The 20,444-nt window shown below is 34.5% G+C and overlaps 1 protein-coding gene across 2 annotated transcripts in view; it reads right to left on the bottom strand.

Annotated features, from left to right (window-relative positions):
* LOC115453951 (neuropeptide Y receptor type 2-like) overlaps positions 1-19,661 on the bottom strand; it is a 65,777-nt gene extending 46,116 nt beyond the window's left edge. The window contains exon 1 of one of the 2 annotated variants that reach the window (XR_005112381.1): positions 19,336-19,661. The gene's annotated coding sequence lies outside the window, so the exon portion shown is untranslated. The remainder of the gene's footprint in view (positions 1-19,335) is intronic. The other variant, XM_037438821.1, reaches the window with a different exon arrangement.
* Between the last annotated feature and the right edge of the window lie 783 nt (positions 19,662-20,444).

Here is a 20,444-nt window from a genome sequence, read left to right as displayed (position 1 = left end):
TCTATTCCCCGTGGGATAGAAAAATCATTAGCGAAATGTATGCTGGTTTCGGAATCTGCTCCTTTAGGGAATACTTGTGACGGGATTATTATGATGGCGTACCACGGCGAATGCAGGAACTGGGAGCGGATTGAAAAGTCGGCTATAATGCAAAAAATGCTGTGGTAGTAGAACATACTAGCGCTCGTAAGCGTCGCGTTAGGGGATAGCGTATATATTATATATTTATATCAAACGGCATAAATGTGCCGACAAGCGATAAACATTTCTTGTCAATTACACTGTGGTTGTGTGTGATATGTGACGGAGTGGAGACAGATCTCTATCTGTGTCCACTCCATTTACCATTAGATGCGTTCGGGTCACTTTGTAGTGTATATATAAAAAAAATATTGCGCGTACAGATTTGGCGATTACCGATTAGTCAATGTTTTTGTTTGAGTGTTCGTGCGTTTTTTCCATGCCACACACGAAATATTTTCTTATATATGCCCGCGCATGTCGTATATATATTGTTTTGATGAGGTCGCACTATAACGCTAGCGCAAATGTACGTACAAAGTGTGAGAGAGAAATAAAATAGGTATAAGTAAGAACACGTGCTGTCATAAAGGTCAAACAACAGCAAACACATTTTGTTTTGCTTGTTTAGCGAAGCAAAACAGTGTTGACTACAGTACAGCTGAATATACTGTTCTGTGGTATATATCAGCTTTGAGACGTCTGTGATAAAGGCACTGCTTCGTGTGGGTTTCAGCGTTAAAGCAAATTATATATTATGTACTATGTATGACTTAGTCCACCGTGACATCTTCATACAAATGGCCTAACGGAACACCAGTGCTAGCTTCACTGTTAACATATTGCTGAGTTGGAACCTTTTTTGTAACAAACATAGTTTTAAGTGCTCTTTGTCTGTTTTGTTTGTTTGTTTATATGTATGAACCTTGTGTTTGTTGCAAAATAAAATCCTTTTTTTCTTTCTTAGCTATAGCTAAAAAAATAAAATTATAATTTATATAAATAAATTTAAATCAAATCTTTATTGTGTGGTTTTTGGTAAAAGAGTTGGTAACATTATAATTTTGTTGTACAAAAATCAATCCTATGTACACCCACACAATTATTTTACATATACAAAGTGAGAAAGGTAAAGAGTATTAGTTACTATGGCGGTTAGTTTAACTAGTACATACTAGGTGTTATCCGTTCTCATACAAAATATGTTTGAAACCAGCAAGCAAGTCAGCATAACAACTAAAAGCTGGTAACCTAGAGAGGTCATGTTTAGCGTCATATCGATTGACGCTCGTGCATCTTCAAATTATATTCGCATTGTGCATCGAATATTGATAAAAATAACCGCAGCGATACTTTGATCTATTCTTGATAACCTAAAAAATTAACGGATTCGAAAATGACGTCAGATGTTATCGGAACCGAAGACCGTGACGTGCTACGTAGCTCTTATGTAGGTTTTAGGGTAGAAATTGCCTTGTTTTTTTTAGAGTACACAGTGTAGTAAAATTGTAATGCACACCGGTACCTATCCCGGTAGAATATATTAAAACATTTTTTTGCACCTACATTCAGCAATAAAAAATGTTGTATTTGTATTTATAATATGATTATTGAGAAATATGGAGTGATTAGCCTCCATGAATAAGTAGCAGTGTACTTGAATTTCACATCAGCAGACTATAGATTCCATGCGGTAATACTCAGTGCCTGTTTTACACGATTTTTCCAGGTTGGTTTCATGAAAGAGGATAAATTAATGATTATGTAGACCGTACAATTTAAACTAAGTCTATTCTGCAGTGGCAAAAAGTTAAATTTTTCGAAAGGAATCCCGACAGATCTTAGGTACTAATATGCATGAATGCCGTCTGTAAATCGGTCTAATGATAATTAGATTCAACATAAAGAGAAGCCTCGGTGGCGTAGTTGTATTGCATGCCCGGTACAACAGCGGTCGGGCAAAGTGATATTTGGGTTTTTTCTGCTGAGTATCAGCCCGGAGTCTGGAATTTGTGCCCGATATGGCGATAGGCTCGCCCCCTATCACATCATGGGACGGAACATACCTGGCGAAAAGTGGGTGCCCTAGTTGCGCCTCTGCATACCCCGTCGGGGATAAATGCGTGATGTTATGTATGTATGTATGTATAAAGAGAAGCCGGTAGGAATCTGGTTATATCCACCTTTCGCTACTACTAATCTGTAAAACTATATTGTAACGACGTCATTGGAGTAATACTAATGATTTCTGTACAATAGCTCATTAGATATAAGAACATTGATATCTCTACGGCATGGCTATCCATTCGAGCACAAAACATGTTTTTACGAAAATAGCATCTATTGAACATCAAAGAATTTAATAAAGCATCTGTTATGTATAATTGGAATTTCCTTTGAATCGTTACCATTGTTTTAGATCAATCATTAGACGATAGACGGGCAAGAGTATAGTAATATAAACAAAGACTCACGCCTTTACCTCTAAAGGGATGAGAAGACATTGAAATATTGGTTTTTTATATTATATTTTTTTCCCGACATTTCGGAAACTGCAGTTTTCTTAGTCACCGGGACAGTCCGCGTAAAAAAAACCGCAATGGAATCTGTAAAGATGTTTTGTTACAAAAAAAGTCACATTATAATATAACTCATATTATATTGATTATTATGGAATCTAATGTGGTTATATTATTATGGATTCTAAATGTTAATTGTACCCGTATTCAGATTTTATATTTCAGAAATTGAATTAAGAATCTCAAGGGTTTCAGTTCAAGTACGCTATCAATATTACAATCTATACTATTATTCAAAACTTTACAGTTTGTTTGAACGCACTAATCTCAGGAATACTAAACCGATTTTGAAAATGTTTTCACTAATAGGAAGCTATATTACCCGAGTGCTGTAGGCTACATTTTATCGCGGGAAAATATTTATCCCGGAAAAACTTTACTATGCGGGCGGAGCCGTAGGAAACAGCTAGTATGATATATTTATACTTAGCATGTTTCCTATTAAATTGTTATATAGGGTCATTTTCACATTGCAGTAATAAATTTAACCAAATAAAACCATTCCTTTAATTTTTTGGTCATAATTCTAAAATCTGGGATTATACAGCTAAGCTAAGAAATACCCAACAATACTTTACGTGACCAGGAGATAGAATTCAAGACCTTAGCATGGCAGTCATGTCGCTTACAATATACGCCGCTGAGGAAGTTTTATCCATTTAATATTTTCAAAATAAGTGACGTATCTAAAAATAACTCATAATGAAGTCCGCGATAAAAGATAATACGGAAATATCTGATGCTTGAAGCCAATAAGATTTATAATTAAGGCGATGTTACGAACCGAAGATTGAAGTGACTGACATTAAAAAGAACCGAGCCTGATAAATATCAATCCTCATGAAAGTTATTTACGGCAAATGGTTTCCAAAATTGCATATAGGTTACGGCCTCGATATTTTATACCAACTAAATATTTTGTTTTGAAGCCTATTTAGGCTGAAATATTGTCATGTAGTTAAACATTATCTGATCCATTTTGTGTATAGTTATTAATAACACTTCATTTATATCTAAGTATTTTTTTTATTATTTATTTATGCATCGAATGACGATACGAGCTTGCCATTCGCCTGATGATAAGCGATACGACCGTCCATAAACATTAGAAACACCATTCAACATCTTAAATTACAAAGTATTGTTTGGTATTCCACTGCGCTCGCCATCCTGAGACGATGTTATGTCTCATTATTTCCAATAGTTACACTGGCTACAATGTCCTTCAAACCGAAACACAACAGTGACAACACACTGCTGCTTAGCGGCAGAAATAGACATTACGGTGGTACCTACTCAGGCGGACTCTCACATATGAGAGATCTACCACCAGTAAAAGTCATCTTATTGTATAAATAATATTATGGGCGTCACAAATTTTTGACAAAACTCTCTTTCAAAGTATATCTCATGGACTAAAAGTAATCTAAATGGCCTAAATATAATAAAATACTAATGTATATCTCACATGTTTATACGACAATGTCTGATGTAATTATTTTTGGTAAAAATGTTATCTAAAAAATAGATTTGACCTAGATTAGGTATAATAAAAATAGTCTTGTGTAGAAAATAATACCTTATATCAAAGCAAATTTGTGTAAATTTGATTCCACAGCTACCAAACTCTTGTGCTTACTGATCGGTGACCATATGGTCTTAATTAAGTTTTTGTAAAACAAACACATCACACCTTTATCCCCGAAGTGGTAGACAAAGGTAACCAGGGAATTCAGTTTACGCCTACTGTGTTCTTATGATGTGATAGGGGACGAGTCTATCGCCATATCGAGCATAAATTACAGACTCCAGGCTAATACTAAGCAGATTAATTAAAATTGCTCGTTAATCTAGATAAATACATGAACAAATGTACGAAAACAATGTTTAATTTTATAAGCCACCGATTACAAAATTAGTAACCAGTATTTAAGTAATATTAAATTATTTTTGATTTTAAGTGGTTTTTGAACGCGGTATAATTTTATTGTTAAAATATTTTTAACTTCTAATTTCCGAACTGCAAGTTCATTATAAATACTTGTTCATTCAGTACTATATTATATGCTATAACCAATGTGTTATCTATAGTTCTGATCAAATTCTAGCGAGATTACATAAGATACAACAATGTTTTCATAGTGAGCATAGGGTTTTTGGGTTAGCGATGACGAAGCAATATAGCTGCGTTGAACAGAATACCGGAGATTAAGTACCTTGTTTACCAGAGAGGGCTGGTGTGGACTCGGGGTTTTATGTTGGGAGTGAAATGTCTTCATTATAAGGGTTTAAAGTTTTTACTGACGGTGTTAAGTGCAGATAAAAACTTTAGTTTAGTAGTCGTGTTAGTTTAGGTACTTTAAATATTTTTTGTTGGCTGTAAGAACTAGGCTCTTAGCCATAAATTGAATTTTAGTATAAAATACTAAATTCTATGTGAAGCAGCGCTTGCTTTATTGGTTAAGGAAAACACTGTGAATAAACGTGCAAATCTGAGAAGTTCTCTATAGGAATTTTGAGGGTAAGCTAGCAATAAGCCAGCGTGGTGGAGTAAGGCATAATCCCTCTCATTAATAGAGGAAGCCCGTGCTCAGTGGAATAGTGTTATAATATAGGGCTGATATTATTAGTATATAAGACTAAAAAGTAACATTATTTTAACTTAATTTTATAGGTCATAAGTTGACTACAATTAAGAATAATGTTCTAGGCACTTTCTTACAATCTGGTAACATGAAAACACTTTATTCGCGTGTTATATATACTTAGAACTGACACTATTATTTGTTTGTTGTCATCATCATCATCGTAAGGCGTTATGATCTGGTAAAAATAATTCGATTTGTCTGGATTATCTATCGACAATTTCTTTGATGTAAGTATGCTCTTAAGGCTACACAATTTCGAGCTTACTTCTTTTTTTAAGTCTGCACAGGGTTCCTGTTCCCAGTTAGCTTGGATTCTTCAATGTAAAAATGTATTAAGTTTGAAAAATAAAAATGGTATGTAAAATTATTGTAAATTTAAATAAGTTTCACACTGATGTACTTTAAATATTTTTTGTTGGCTGTAAGAACTAGGCTCTTAACTTAGCTACGATAACACAGTCTATGATATATTGTCAGACTTTAATAGAAATTATAATAGAAATGTTTTATTTAAAGCATAATATCACTAAGACTTAGTTGAAAAATATTTTTAAGTAATTTGATAAAAAAAAAATTAAAAAACACTCAATTTTGATAACTGATGACAATGAAAATGGTTAAAGGTTATAAGTACAATATTCTAAATACTTATACCGTTTATAAACGATTTGTGTTTTTTCATTGAAAAAGATGACGCGAACGAGCAAGTGTCATGGTAATTCATGATAAGGGGGTCCAAGACCACTTCGACGAAACAGAATACACGCCTGTACGTTTAGTCACCAAGTAATATCTTAGAGTAGTATTGTGTTCTAGAGCGCAATGAATTTTACCGCGACGTTAAAACGGTAGATGCCATCTACATTTAAATGTAGACTTTAATTCGAATACGCATAAGCTTTTACTTTAAATGTGTATTTTTGTCATTCAATGTCTTATTAATTGTGGTAATGGAACTTCTGCAAACGACTTTATATGACGTATTTTTATGATTAGACTAGAACATTAAAATAAAACTATTCTGCGGATTTTATATTATAATTTTCTTCAAAACGTTGGGAGGAAATATATAATATAAAACCGGGATAAAATCCGCAAAATAGTTTTATTTTAATGCCTAACATTCGCGTAAACATAAGAAATCGTTATTAGACTAGAAGTATAGACTTTTTTAATAAGATGGTGTGGTTTTATTAAGTACGTAACAATTGCCCAATGTTTCGGGTTTGATCTCCGTGTCGGACAAAATGAAAGCGGTTTTATGGTTCCGTCATTAAAAGGAACCATTGTTCCTACAATGGTTCCTTTTAAGTACGGAATCACTCTGGTGTCCGTCTATCTGTCAAGACCCTTTTTGTCCTAAACGCGTAGAGGTATCAAGTTGAAATCTATGTCTAATACTTAGGTCTACGGCTTCAGTTCTCTGAGAAAAAATCTAATTTACCATGTATATAAAAATGTACCAGGTTTAAGAGTTGATCATAACAATTCCCATTATAACATAATTTAAATGTTAAACTTTACGATTTGGTCGTGCAATAACAATACAAAATGAAATTTCATCGCAAATTAAACTCCACACATTTATTATCAGTTTCAAAGGATTTATTAACGGTGATAACGAATTGCCACGCGAGAAGATATAAGCTTTATTTATTGTTCCGTTTTGAAGCAAAAATAAATATACTTATTAATATTGTAAAGCGGCAATAGCCTAGTTGGTTGTGGAACAGACTGCCGAGACGAATGTCCGCAGGTTCAAATCCCAAGGACACACACCTCTAATTTTACTAAAATTATGTATGTATTCTTTGTAAATTATCGCTTGCTTTAATGGTGAAGGAAAACATCGTGAGGAAACCTGCATACCTGAGAAGTTCTCTATAGGAATTTCGAGGGTGTGTGAAGTTTAACAATCCTTACTAGACCAGCATGGTGGACTAAGGCCTAATCCCTCTCAGTAGTAGAGGAGGCCAGTGCTCAACAGTAGGGCAGTATAATAATACAGGGCTGATATTATTTTTATAGGAACAATAATTAATTCCTTGTCCACGCCTCATACGTCGCTTACAGTTACTGTTTAATTCTGACGGCATATTAACCGATGTAGAAATTTATCAATGCTCTTGCCCGCAGCTCCACCCGCGTGTTGTTCCGTGATAAAAGTCCCGAATATATCCCGGGGATAAAAAGTAGCAATCAGGAGTAACGTAGCTTTCTATTAGTGAAAGAATTTTCAAAATCGGTTCAGTAATTCCAGAGATTATCCCCTACAAACAAAGTTACAAACTTATTACATAAGAAATAAATCTTGAAGGTTGTTGCTACATCAGATTTATTACAACTATTTTATTTCGTGACGTAGAGAATTCACAAATTATCATGTCTCGAACAAGTGACGATAGCAGTACAAGGTCGAATAGTTACGTCAATCAAATATTCAGTGCCATAAAATTGGTGTAATTTCGCCAATTATCGCGTCTGGGACAAAAAAGCAATGTCAAATGTAATGTTGGTAGAAGGGCCGAAATAACTTAAATTACCTATTATGGGCTAAATAATAAATGAGAAGTTAGTATCGTAAGGATTTTTTCACAAGAATTTTGAAGGTATGTGAAGTCTGCCAAAACGCATCAGGGCAGCTTGGTGGACTTAGGTCTTAACTCTGTCAATAGTAGAGGCCCGTTCACAGCAGTGGCTGGGCAGCTCTGCTGGTAGGGCTGGTCTTTATTATAAGTAATGCACATCATATCGCAAGCCCGTCACATCATAGAAAGAAATGCATAAAGTGGGTGTACTAGTTGTGCCTCTGCCTATCCTTTCCGGGCTAGAATGCGCCAATATGTCTATATGTAAGTAACGCATCAGCAAACGCCAAGATTTCAGTTGCGTTTGGGAAAGACTTACTTCTTATACAATCGGGCCTTATCTCTGTACATAAGGTTTAGGTTTCTGTTTGAAATTGTACCGTTCGCCTTTGTATTTAGAAACTTAGACTATCGTCAGAAGACTCATTTTCTTTTACAAGACACATAAAGAATGTACTGGAATTTGTTATGTAGCTTCTATGTTGATTACTTTGTTTGACTTATAAATGCTATAAATTTAAATCAAAGATAAAAACATTTCGGTAAAATGATCTCTATGTGACGTTATTAATGATTACGTGATCCTTAACATGACAATTTTATCACTTTTTATAACTTGCACAATTTAAATAAAATGTTAGTTACTACTTGCATAATATCTTATCTTACTTATATTTTAATACGAAAGTTATATTTGGATATTTTTAGAAGTAAACGCAGATATAGCTGTTTTGGATGTTTGGCATATACACCATAACCTTAGTATAGGTTGATTCATCCTTGTGGAACACATGCTTATTAGTAAAATAGACAATGAGGTACTTAACTCCGTCACACGAGAGACTTACTCTCAAATATTCGGAACGCGCTTTTATGTGAGTCAAGAAGCAAACAAGCATGTATATAGCATGACATCCTAATTCTTTATATTGAAGTGAGGACTGGGATGCCGAAAAAATCTGTTGTTATAAAGAGCTTTACAACAAAATGATAGCTTTAAATAGTCTTATGTTTACGAGAATGTAAGATATCGAAATAAAACTATATACGGATTTTATTGTGGTTATTTATATTATTATTTTATCCCGGCGTTTCGAAGACAGCCTTCATGGTCACGGGGCGGACTGACAGTCCAATAAAAGCCGTAAATAGTTTTATTTCAAAAGCTTTTAACGTTAGTCAAGATGGGAGTAAGAGTGGATTATGTATAAAGCTGGGATTCTGCGATTCTATTTAAATGAAGACTGGGAAGCAGTGGCGAAGGATGAAGTTATCCGAAACGGAAGCCGATGTAACTTATGCTTCTTGAGTCGATGTCCTCAATACTAAGAGACGTGAACCCCTACACAAATCACTTTATTCCGAACTATACTGCGCCAATGGTGCCGGTTCTCTGCAATGATTGCTTCGTGCATCTTGCTGTCGAGAGCTGAGCGGACTTGGTCCGACCAGCGCATCGGATTTCGCCCTCAAGACCTTTTATCATGATGTAACTTATAGGTTCTAATAATAATATCAGCCCTGTATTATATACTTGCCCACTGCTGAGCATGGGCCTCCTCTACTACTGAGAGGGATTAGGCCTTAGTCCACCACGCTGGCCTAGTGCGGATTGGTAGACTTCACACACCTTCGAAATTCCTATAGAGAACTTCTCGGATGTGCAGGTTTCCTCACGATGTTTTCCTTCACCGTTGACGATGTTTTCCTTCACCGACCGCATTTATGCATATTATAGGTTCTAATAATATGCATAAATGCGGTCTGGAAATCGTTATATTGATAATTAGATTTTATATAAATTACGAAAGGAAAGCCGATGAGAATCTGGTTATATGGAACTTTCGCCACTAGTGAGGAGCCAACAAAATATGCTATTATAGAAAGCATTACAAAATAGTAGCACATCTCAGATAACTTGTCTCAGGTTCGTATGCTAATGGATAGGCAAATATATTTTTAGGCAGATTTAACATTCAAAGGTTTGTTCACTATATTCTGAAGGTTGAATCTCTAGTTGCCAATTGTTGTTTATTTGAAAAAGAAAAGTAGAAGAAAATAGTAAAATAGGTGTTTTTTTAAGCGGGCATAGGAAAGTGACCCCACTGAACCTGATGGTAAGTGGAGTGGGGTCCAATAGAATGTCGACTGATGAGAGATGATTACCCCTTAACAGTCGACACAATTATGCCGGCCTGTTGGAACCGAATATACACAGGCTGATCCCGGAACGCGACACACTTATGTTGGTCACTATGGTGGGTTTTAACACCTTGTGGATGGTGATCGCTAACTGAGCGGGTATAAAATATATTCTACCATCAGCTGTAGAAAGAGATACGATAATCGCCAATGAATATCACAAAATAGTTTTAGATTTAGATAACGGACTACCTTCGGCTTCGTAAAACAGTGTCGAGTGTAAATTGTTATTTTACGGACAATTTACATAAAGTGCCTGATAGTCGGCATATTGATGTCCACGTGGGGGTTGCGGTTGCGGACGTACCACGGGGCATCAAGAGCTCATCTTAGACATTTATTTTGCAAGAACTGCAGACGCCGAAACCGAGCAGGCGGCTCGTTCTGTCGAACGGTCGGTGTTTTTATAGCAAAAAAAGGCCACGTGAAAAATACCCTCGCAAAAATATAGTGCTAACAATGAAATATACCTAATATCAGTAAACAGTGCAACTGAAAGTCAACCTTACATGCATACATCATGTTCTATATTTCATTTGTCTATTATACAAGCAATTCCCATTACGTTGGTATATCATTTCAACAAATGAGCGTTTATTTCGCGATCTTGTCGCGTCAATCACTTTTCTTTTAAAAGCTTCTATTTTTCGTGACGTGCGTTAAAGAACGTGGAATGATCTTCGCCCGTCAGCACACGCATAGCTGAGTAGTATTTTTATGCTACTTTAAATCTTAATTTCATAGACATAGCGCATGTATTTTGTTGAGACTGTAAACTGTGCTCATTTTGAACGCAATGGTTTTACTGTAATACGAACCTTACAGTCATTAATATTAAGTTTAAATAATTTTGTTTACTGAATGCTTTTCATCCCGTCTCTTTGCAAGAATTATAAAGATTTTATGCATTTAAATAAATTAAAGTGTGTCTGTTTGTTAATTTATTCGCACCGTTATACAACTAGTTCAAATAATATGGATTTCAAAGAAGAATTCATTATTGTAATAACCTAAGCTCAAATGAGTTCACATTAATTTTAGGAATACGAATTACTTGAATTTTACATGAACGGAGACATGACACAGTTAGTAATCAAACATGAACGGTAAATTTATTTACATAAGATTTAAAATAACGAAAACCATCCCGTCCCTTTGCAAAGCAGGCCTAATTATAACGATTCAGTGCGCATTTAGATAATAATGGTGCGTGCAATTATACGAACAATGAAATTACGAAAATTGCTTTTGCCTTAGGTTTATATCGTGACGAATGAACAGCGATAATAAATGTTTTTTAAACAGGAGGTCGAGAAATAAGTAAACAGGCCTGATGGCAAAATACCACATTATAAATATTTATTTAAACTTTATGTATAGTACACTTAGTAGTAGTAGATTTAATGTCTGAGGCATTCTCTAACAGTCAACTTTTGGATGATAATAGGTTATATTACTTATTCTGTAACAATTGTATTCATAACCCAGTTCAACAATACCAGTTAAATAAGCGTAATAATGTTGTTTGGAACTGAAATGATTTTGATTAAAATAAATAAATCTGCCATTTATATAATAGAAATACTTCCTCGAAGATATTACCAACCAATCGCCCCGCATGCGAGTCAATGACTACCTGCCTGGATCTAATTCTTTTTGAATATGGAATAATGCAAAAAATATTTTCATTCGGAAACATCCTTATTAAAGTCCGATAATTAATGTGTTTAAATTATTGTGGTTTAATTCTGCTTTTATAACAAAATTAACAAGGCCTAGGGTGGAATCATTATTAATATACATATAGTTATTTCTGAAATTCGTAAGTGAATGCGCTATAGAGTGCAGGAATCTTATTACTTCCTGGTAATATTATAAGAAGTTAACGAGAAAACGGCTGAATGAATTTTGTTGAAATTAAGCATAGGTGTAGACGATATCCTGGATTTATTTTTATAGATTACATTTATCTTGATAATTTGTTCCCATTTGATATAAAGGATTTTTAAAGAGATTACCCTGGCGTCGTACTGTGTTTTAGAGATTTTTGTAGCGGGCAAGGATTTTTACAGGGGCGAAGCCGCGGTTTAAACCTTGTACATATTAAGTTAAATTAATACACATAAACTACGGGACCTTAAAAAATCCACTATATGAAACACAAAAAACAGCTTATACAGGTATTTTTAACTAACGTGTTATCTTTATTGGTGATTAGTTGTGTCGGCGCCGGCTAAAGATAATCTTAAACACGTTTAATCCAAATTATGACGTGTATTGATATTTTGTAACTAAAACTCGTGCTTATATGATATATCCCGAGGTAGGCAGAAGTGAAGCTAACATCCACGGTTTATCATTTTTTTTTATTTTTTTCATTGATTTGTATGATGAGATGAGCTTGCCAATCGCCTGATGTTAGGCGATACGACCGCCTATAAACAGTAGCAACACCATCCAACACCTTGAATTACAAAGTATTGTTTGATATTCCACTGCGCTCGCCTAAGACATGAGATGTTAAGTCTTATTATGTCCAGCAGAGTAACACTGGCTAAAATGTCCTTCAGACCGGAACGCAACAGTGACTACATACTGCTGCTTGGTGACAGAAATAGACATTGCGGTAGTATCTAACCAGGCAGACTCTCACATATGCGAGACGTACCACCAGTAAATGATTATCCACATACATATCACGCCTTTATACACGAAAGCATAGACAGAGGGGTAACCAAGATACTTGATATAGAAATGGGCCTTTCGCCATATCAAGCACAAATTCCAGGGTCTATGTAGACAAGTATATTACTATCAACATATCTATCATGCTTTTATGCTCGAAAGGATAGGCAGAGATGTGAACAGTATACTTGACATAGGAGCCGACCTATCGCCATATTATATAAATTCCAGATTCTATATAGACAAGTATATGACTATCAACACACATAATATTATGTTTAAATGCCCGAAAGCATAGACAGAGGGGTAACCAAGATACTTGACATAGAAACGGGCCTATCGCTATATCGGACATAAATTTCAGACTCCAGATATTGAACAGAAAAACCTAATATCACTGCACCCGGCCCGGTATTCGATCCTCGAACCTTAGGGCGGTATCGTATCGAACAGACAATACATGGCCGAGGCAATATATTTGACTATTCCATGATGTTTGATCGCCATATTGGTTTGTTATGGAAGGGTGGATATATGTTGAGACGTGTTGTTGGTTTCAGGTATTTTATTGGACTCCCTTCATTACACTAACTTATTCATTGTAATGGTATATACACGCTAATATATATATGCTAAGTACAAACGCACTACAGGTTCTATTCCCAAAATCCGTGGATATATGTGGTTTTCGTAAAATGACCTATTTCAGAATTTATTAGTTTGAGAGCCGAGTACATTGTTATTTATTTATACTATGTTTATTAAATAATCCTATTAATGTTTTTATTCTTTTTGTACATTATAATTCATAAAATATGGGTCAATGTTGGGCACAAACATTTGTCACGATGTTTGTCACACTATCGAACATTATAGCCCGCATACACCTGCGAATCAATACGCGACAATAAAGGTTTATTCATTACCGCGCCCGCAGTTTGGCAAGCGTTTCTCGTTGTCTAGTATTATCAATGGATATTTAACTGCGTTATTATCTTGTTAATTGTTATAACTATACCAATTTGGGACATATCTCTAAATGACCTTAAAGTAATATATTTCATATTATTGGAATATGTTTCCACTGCACCTGATGGTAAGTCGAGTAGGGTTCAATAGAATGTCGACTGACGAGAGACGATCACCCTTCGGCAGTCGACACAATTGTGCCGGCCTGTTGGAACCGCACATACCCAGGCTGATCCCGGAACGCGACGCACTTACGTGGGCCACTAGGCGGGTTATACACCTTGTGTACGGTGGTCGCTATCAGCGGATATAAAATATATCCAACCACCAGCAAAATGTATGTCAAATAAACACAATCAAGCACCTACAAAACATGTGACTTATTTACACCAATCGTTTTTCGCCGTGCCCTCAGACAATTTGGCGATGTTTGAACAACATTACCGAATATTGGTGGTACGTTTCGAATGACTTGTTTATTGCTTTTGTTTGGTTTTGGTCGTCGGTTTCCTAATGTTATTTATCGATGTCCTTGGAACATTATCTATTCAATCAGTTCATAGATTTGGCAAGTGAGTCTTTGGGTTCGATTTCCAGGGATTTTTTGAGTATTTTTGGAGTCTAATTCCAACTCTCCAAATTTCTTTTTTGGTTATTCACTCACTAACAATGATAAGTGACTGCCTCGGTTAGATGTATTGCGGCATGACTATCATGTTAAGATATCGGTTTCATATCAGAATTGATTAAAGTTATAGCTGTTTAGGGATCAGCCTGTGTATCCGGTTCCAACAAGCCGGCATAATTGTTTCGACTTGCTAGAAAGGATAAACAATTGAAATTTTAAAAATTAATTCTTAAAATTTGGCGTATTAACTGACAACTGGAAAAAACAGTAAATACTTTGTATGACCACAAACTTTTAGCACGGCTGGACCAACTTGCACTAAGTATAAATCGATTTTATTTGAACTTCTAAACTTATTAACAAGTTGAAAGTATGAAAAATTAAGAAATTCCGCATCAATGAACTTTATATTGCTTACGAATCGTTTTTATTTCAAAAGTTGTAAATGTTAAAAGTCATTAATTTACACTCCGTTAATTTAATAATTTATCAAAAATTTCTTGAGGTGTATTCCAATTATATTTTTCTGTAAATATTTCTGTATAAATTATTTGCTTTCGATGTATGCGAATATTATACCTGGTGTAGCTTCTTTTACCAAATTGACAATTAACTATATTTACTTTGGATTCCATGTTTTTTATACATTGAAAATTTCATTTTTTCTTTACGCAACGCTGTTGATGTTATGTCTATTTTTTATAAAACATAATTAAGTTCGAAAAAAAAAAAAATTTTATAACCCTATTTGTAGACTTCACAAAGTTGATAGAATAACTTTGAGACCAGTATATAACATTATAGTTCTCGCCTTTCGGAGAAAAAATTCAGAAGTTTTTTAAAAACATAACATCAGGAAACTCACTAATAACCAATACGAGCTTATCGTGTTGTATCATTAAAAAGTTTAGATCGAATTCATCATTGATGTAATTTGGAGTTCCTCAGCTTAGCAAACTAATTTAACGTTGTTTACGAAGTTATACCGTCTTTGAATATTGTACATACATGATATCCTAAATAGCCCGTAGAATGTCCCTTTCTATTTATCATCGGCTTAAAGGTCTCCTTAGGCGCACCAGATTTTGACGTTTTTTCGGCTGATTGGAACGTGATCCAGTATCAATGTTTGTATTATTGGGAAATTAACTCATGATGATATTTCATGTAGTTATTAAGTCGATTATTGATCTGTCTCATATTTTGCTATAGTTATATATTGTTATTATTAACTTAATTAGTGTTGGTTTATCCGTTCTAATTGAAATAAATAAATAATAAATTATCAACTAACCAGCATACGTTGAATTACTAAAGTTCTAGAGCAATATATAGGATAATTTTATTGCATTAATAAATGTAACCACCTTCTTGAACAATATATGAGTAAATTATTCTAACTATAGATGTAAAATAAAATCTTGTTTCGAACAAAATAAATATGAATAAATAATTTTATTTTTATATGCCCTAAGCTCATGCATGAAGAGAATTTGTCCGAGCGGCAACATCATTCTTTCAGTTAGAAATACATACACACACACTATATTAGCACTGAACTTAAAAAGATAAAAGAAAATTAAAAACTTAAACCGGGATTTTTTATTGTTACTTATGAATGATTTTCAACACAATGTTGGCAGAAGAATTTAAAAATGACCCTGTATATTCGATGATAAAAATAATATATTTTGATTGCCCGGGCGCATGTAGCTATGGCATTAGGCTCGAATTCTACCAGAACATTAGGAGAAATTCAGCTCTTCTGATGGCAGTTAAACTAATGTATCTCTATCAAACCCTTATGCGAGCGTAAACTTGAATCTCAGAAAAATAAATAAATAACTTTCATCGCTTAAATACTTAAAATGTTAACGCAATTAATAAGTTTTAAATATGAGTTAATTATACACGTATCATTTACCTTTACCGACCAAATGACACTTCAAAGGGGTATCACGGTTCATAGAATTATGACCTTTATCCTCAAGACTTTAAGATTTAATAATCACGAGGGGGCAATTAACCCTCTCATAGCATTAGTCCTTAGCTACATAAATTACGCGTGAAAGGGTCTTAAATAAAATTTAAGCAGCAAAATTGTTGAAAATTGAATTATAAATAAAGGGAAACCCGACTATTTAAAGAGTACTGCACAACTGAAGATTTACTGAAGTATCGACTATAATATATTTGCCCTGTATTATATACCGTCTCACTGCTGGGCACGGGCCTCTTCTACTACTGAGAGGGATCAAGCCTTAGTCCACCACGCTGGCCCAGTGCGGATTGGTAGACTTCACGCACCCTTAAAATCCCTATAGAGAATTTCTCGGGTATGCAGGTTTCCTCACGATGTTTTCCTTCACCGTTAAAACAAGCGATAATTCACAAAGGATACACACATAACTTTAGAAAAGTAAGAGGTGTGTGCCCTTGGTATTTGAACCTGCGGACATTCGTCTCAGACTGTTCCACACCCAACTAGGCTATCGCCGCTCTCTAAGTAAGTATCGATTGTTAATTGTTAAAAATATCATTGTCTTCACCTGTGACTTGCTTTGTGTAGGGGCTTTTTTATTTAATGTCAGTTTTTATTTATCAGTTTTTGCTGGTGGTATTTTTCCGTCCCGTAAGCGACCATCATGTTCAAGGTGGAAAATACGTCACAGTCGCCTACGAGTGTGTCGCGTTCCGGAATCAGCCTAAGATGCCGGCGTAATTGTAACGACTGGCGAGGGTTGTACATCTCTTGTTAGCGTTACTCTATTTGGCTATTTTACTTAAATCAGGTGGAGTGGATTCACGCTCAGATCGAGTTAGAGCCCATTCTCAAGATAAATGGTACGTCGCTTCCTATGATTGAATAATGGCTTTTGCTCGCGGCTTCGCCCGCATGAAAAACATTCAGAATAAATGTACTGAGTTCTTTTATTACGTATTTTTTTATTAGATATTTTGCAAATTATTTAACGGTTTTTTTTTATACGTCGGTTGTTTCAAGATTATAAAATTAGGAGCCTTCAAGGGTTCCGTTACCTTATTTAAATATCTTATAATAAATTAAGATATCTAAAAGAATAGGACGTAATATTTTCATAAACTAATTTTAATAACATTAAATTATACGATTTTCCACCCACAAAATATTGTATTTTTTATTTATTAATTTCAGTACATAACTAAACATAAGCTTATTAAAATAATGAGACTAACTCGTACGTATTCGGTTAACTCGCAAGGATACTTGAACTGCTAACTCTTTGAAATAATACACGTAACAATATTTACTTACACTGTGGAAAACATGAAGTTAATGCGATGTAACTCTGTATAAAATTACATTTTATCCTTATGTCTAAAGTCTTACATATACTATTGTATAAAGCTGAACAGTTTGTTTGTGTTTGAACGAGCGAATGTCAGGAACTAATGATTTGAATTGTTTTTTTTGTTTTTTTTTTGGATAGCCCATTTATCGAGGAAGGCTATAGGCTGTATAACATCACGCTGTGAGCAATAGGAGTGGAGCATTAAAAAAAATGTTGCAAAACTGGGGAAAATCTATTTCTTTTGAGAGTTTCTGTTGCGTGCGCTGAGTAAACGGTTAAAGTTACGCAACAAAAATGTATGACAGAATTGTCCCCATAAAATATTAATAAATACTACAAAAAAGTTCTAAAACAATATATTTTAAAACAAAGTCCCCTGCCGCAACTGTCTCCTTGTCTGAAGGCGATAAACTCAAAAACTACCCATCGGATTTTGATGAAATTTGATATGGAGATAGGTTGAGACCCTGGGAAGTACATAGGCTACTTCCTATTCCGACAAAATATATAACGGAAATTTTATCTTAGAACTCTTTAACGCGTGCGGAGCCGCGAGCAAAAGGTAATTAGGTATATAGGTAGACAGTGGCTTAGATATGCTCCTCGCAGTGCCGATGTCAAGAGCGAGGATCTACCATTAGGCGGCCCGTAAGATCGTCTACTTTCGTAGGCTATTAAAAAAAAATATTGCCGATGGGATTTAATATTTTATAGATTTTACGTCTTTGAGGAATTAAAAAAAAACTTCTTTTTGACTTCATTAATGTGTTTAAGGCGATACCTCAAGGTCCATTTTCATACATTTTAAAATTTCGTCATATTAAATTTTAAAGGCCGAAATATCCATGATTATTAATTATTTTTTACGTTTTTCTTTCAACTGCGAGAACTAATCACTAACTAGACGTGAATTTAAATTCTTTACTTGCCAATACTTGTTTAGTTACCCAGATTAAAGCCGAAACAAAATGTATGAAAATGGACCTTGAGGTATCGCCTTAAAATTGAATGCAACACTTCGCGTTCTAAAGCCACCAGTTTTACATGTGTATGTGCTATCAGTAATAATTATAATTTTATTGAAACGAAGGTCACGTTCGATTTTTAAATAACTTGACCGATTAACACAAATACAAGTTTGTGTATAATATAAAAATACGTTTTAATTTTCCATTAATTACTATTTTTAAATATTTGTTATGAATTGTTAATTTCGTTGTTCAAGATCACATGTTGTATTTCGTATTTTTAAAGATAAATCTGTGTATTCAAATCACAAAGATGCAAGATAAAATGACGTTTGCATAATATTTAAGATTATGGATATCCGATGTGTGATATCATCTTGAGGTTTAGAGATAAGATTGAAAAAAAACACAGATTTTTATAGCTTCAGTAATTGCCTTGGTTTCCTTGACAAGAAAGAAGTTTAGTTAGCAAACGATGAACGGATAAACTTTTCTCATAAATCAGTTATGCGCAGCCCTTTTATTGTTTGTAAATTACATAGTTATAACTATTGTAAGTAGTATAACAAATAGGGTATAATTTCGCTTCGAGGTTATTAAATATTTAAGCATTTGATATCAAGCTCAGTATTTTTTTCTATAAATGAGAAAGTTTGAAATTTTATCCAAAAAAACTATTTCGACTTCAAGATTAATAACTCAAAGAGGTACTCACCCAAACAACCCGTTTTATAAAAAAAATATATTCTCCAAACTTTCCAGCCAGCAACGAAAGAAACAAAGGGCACATTAATTAAAAAGTTTCGTCATCGAACCACAATAAATAAAAAAAAAAATCTATTATATTCGAAATTCAAAATTAATATTCCACAAACTTTCGCCGAGAGCCGTTTGTGGCGCGCGTCGATAGGGCTTCGTCACTCGTCTCAACGCAACGATGTTTCAAGTCCGACTGACTAGAGGCCGGCCAGTGATACGGAACGTCACTAATTTACAACCGAAAAATTGGGAACTTTACGATATATCGGCTTTGTGTTTAGGCCGGGTATTTTTTCATGCCATGTTTTAGTGACTACCGTAATCGAATTATTCGAATATAGAACGTTGCTTCTGGTTTTGTCTGGAACGAAAATTGGAAATCGAGTGTACTGTTCCGCATCGCATATTATTTACGATTGGATGAATCTCGCTATCGGTTTCGACAATTTTAACTTGGTGAGCTGTTTGTGCGCAGTATTTATTTTATGGTGGCTCTTATGGTATTTCTTTTATTTAATATTTTCGTAGAACATTATGAAGAAGTGGGTGAAGGTAACCGTACACAAACTGCTACGAGGACGGTATAATACTGGAAGGTCATGGCTGCATTGTCGATTTTTGAATCTAGGAATACAATGATGCCCTTTAATTCAGATGTCTACGGACATTAAATGAGCACCTTATTTAAGCCTACGCTGTAATTAAAACAAAATCTGATTGTATCGGCGCATTACATATTGGCAACACCTCATTCTTCTGTCTACTTCGTAACTTGTATATTAAGCACTTACGAAAGACAATATATTAAGAATTTAAATTTGAAGAAAAGAAATACGTAAGACTAGGCAGTATGGTCGTAAGACTATAGCCTGTCCACTAAGGACGAAGAAAAAAAAATGTATATTAAGCATATAAGCGGTTTTGGTTTTCAGTTATTGTATAAGTAACGTAAGGTAAAAAGTGTAGCTTCAAATAATGAAAGATGCACGTGTTTCTTATGGCTTCGCTGGAAAGAACTTTATCGGTATTAAATCCTCGCATACGGTTCCGCGACAAAAGGTAGCC

This window comes from Manduca sexta, chromosome 15 (assembly GCF_014839805.1).
Source record: "Manduca sexta isolate Smith_Timp_Sample1 chromosome 15, JHU_Msex_v1.0, whole genome shotgun sequence".
NCBI classification, from domain to species: Eukaryota; Metazoa; Arthropoda; class Insecta; order Lepidoptera; family Sphingidae; genus Manduca; species Manduca sexta.
This window is presented reverse-complemented; position numbering and strand designations above follow the sequence as displayed.